The sequence below is a fragment of the Penaeus japonicus genome, unplaced genomic scaffold (assembly GCF_977035675.1).
Source record: "Penaeus japonicus unplaced genomic scaffold, GWHDUDI00000001_assembly GWHDUDI00000023, whole genome shotgun sequence".
In the NCBI taxonomy this organism is placed as follows: Eukaryota; Metazoa; Arthropoda; class Malacostraca; order Decapoda; family Penaeidae; genus Penaeus; species Penaeus japonicus.
In genome coordinates this window covers 23,101,109-23,103,608 of record NW_028234425.1, presented here as the reverse complement: position 1 = coordinate 23,103,608, position 2,500 = coordinate 23,101,109, and the positions used below count along the sequence as shown (strand labels likewise).

Sequence of the window (2,500 nt, the reverse complement as noted above, 5' to 3'; positions counted from 1 at the left end):
TAGTTTTGGGTCTTTCCAGGTACATAAGGGAGTCGATATATAGATAGGTTTAGCTTCATGGTGTGTGTTCTAGACTTTGGCTTTTTGCGAGAGATTTTTATACAATGTAGGTATTGCATTGGAATTTGGTTGGTGCTTCAGTCTTGAGTTATTTATTACAAATTTTGTGAACATTTTTATGGTAGTGTGTCAAAGGTGCTGTTACCACTGGCCTTTGCAAATCTTTGAGTCATATGGTCTTCCACAGTAGATTTATTTCATACATTTTTCTCCAGACTTGTAGAAATTTTCCCGAATAGAGTGAAATCAAGCAATGCTTTTGGTTCCATGCCTCACACTCTGGCATACCTTTATCGCTTGTATTCTGTCGAGGAAGAGCATGGATTGGTTTCTTGTGTGGTAGTAGATAACAAGCTGTATCCTACCATAATGTATGTGGTAGATGGTTTTACCCTTATGCGAGTGCAAAGCATGGAGTTGCTGGGAGATGTTTTGTTTCATTATCTTAATATAGATGTTATTTGACGGTGGTATACTCGCTTTTAACCCCTTCACTACGGGCAGTAGAAAACGCCTCTCATGGCGTATCCGAGCTGCCGGCGCGCGCCAAATTTTAAACGTCGCTATTGAATATGATAAGTTTTAAGCCAAAACCTCTACAAGTTTTAAGCCTAAACCTCAACATAATCATCATGTGTTATATATCAAAATATGCATAGTTAACCTCTTCCCTCATGGGCATGTGACAAGTTATTTACATGGGTTGGGAGGAAGATGGAAAGAGTGACCTTGGTGGGAGGCCTCACTCAGATGACCAAAGAAAACGATTGAAATAGTATGGTAAACTAATCATGATAAGTTTTATATTTTGACGTAATGTTCCATAAATAAATAATAAAATGATTGCTAGCAGGGCCCATCAGTGCCTCCCCTGGTATAAGCGAATCCCACTCTTATGTAATAAATTAATAATAATGAAAGTCAAGTAATATATCGTATCATATCTGACCTCTATTCTGAAAGATCTCGTACAGTATCCGGAAGAAAGAAAACTCAATTCCACCAGAACTCAGCCATGACGCAGTATGCGCGTCCTCGGATTTGGCGCGAGGGCTGCGATGACGCAGTATACGCGTCATCGTGTCGAAGGGGTTAATGATCCTCAAGGCAGTCTTTGACCCTCAGGAAAAGGCTAATAGAATAAGACTTGATTAAGTGATTGCTGTTGTCTCCTTTCTTGTTGCTCTAGATAATGCTATCTGTATACTTCCTTTGTTAAAGACAGTATTGTTGATTTTTCTGGATCTTTGCATAGTCTGATTTTGGTAATACCAAAATTTGAGGACTACTGTAATGCAACATATTTTTATAACTACATGGTTTAATTCAGAATCTGGAAGTGTTTAAGTATTATACAAAGGTAAAGGAAAGTCTTGCAAGAGCCTTTTTTAATTATGTTAGAAGGTACCACTTAAGACTAGACTCTTCCCTACGCTCATGTGATATTGTTGTGTTTCGGTTGGCTTCCAAACGCATTTAAAGATGCTACAGCTCTATGAGGATTTTTGGTAAACTAGACAACCATAGAATATAGATCCTCATATGCCAGTGGAAAAATTAGCTCCCTGACTTGTCTCAGTAAATAAGGGTAATGGAAACCCAACTTTAGAAGAATAGTGACAAGTGGATTCAGTCTTTAAAAAAGATATATATATATATATATATATGTATATATATATATATATATAAAATATATATATATGATGAAAATAAGCAGTCATTACAGTTGTTAAGAGTCCGAGCATTAAAGTACAAAGACAAGTTATTGTGCATACTTGCTTCCAGACTGGTTGAGTTTAGATGACCTTATGGAATTATTATGAAACGGAGGTTAGACTCCAAAGTGTGAAATAATGGAAACAGACACGAGGTTACAGTGAACTATGGATTTTTATTTTTCTAAGAACTTACAATTTTATAAATTTTCCAAATATATTGTGAGTAGACTATCAACAGTAGGTGAGCAAAATTGAGGTGATTAAGAGAGAAGGTAAGATGTATTGGGATTCATGATGAATGAGACAATCCTTTAAGTCGTACCATACGTTGAAACTTTGCCGACTGCCCACAGTAACTTGATGATGGGATCTGTAAGTATAATTTCTAAGCAGTGAATATTCCAAAGTAATTTTAACCCACTCATGACGGGGGCATTCCAGCCTTGCATGTTACAATGCCGGGGCTCTCGAACGCTTAGGCCTAAATCAGTTAAATAAACGACACCATATGATGTCACCCAGCGAACGGGCCTTGAATGCGCGGTACCGTGGTGTACCACCCGTCCAGAGAGGGTTAAAGATTGGAGGAACTTTCAAGGAAGAAAGACTTTACAGGGATATCCAGATGCTTGAAGGAAGCACCCTTAAATTTTGAAATATGTATTGAATTGAGAGTACAACTGGAAATTACTATGTAGGTCTGAACCTAATTCTCTTTTGTG

General features: G+C 37.5%; 1 protein-coding gene across 1 annotated transcript in view; it reads left to right on the top strand.

The window, feature by feature from the left end:
- LOC122255754 (calcium-transporting ATPase sarcoplasmic/endoplasmic reticulum type) overlaps window positions 1-2,500 on the top strand; it is a 27,160-nt gene that overhangs the window by 780 nt on the left and 23,880 nt on the right. The gene's annotated exons all lie outside the window — the stretch shown is intronic.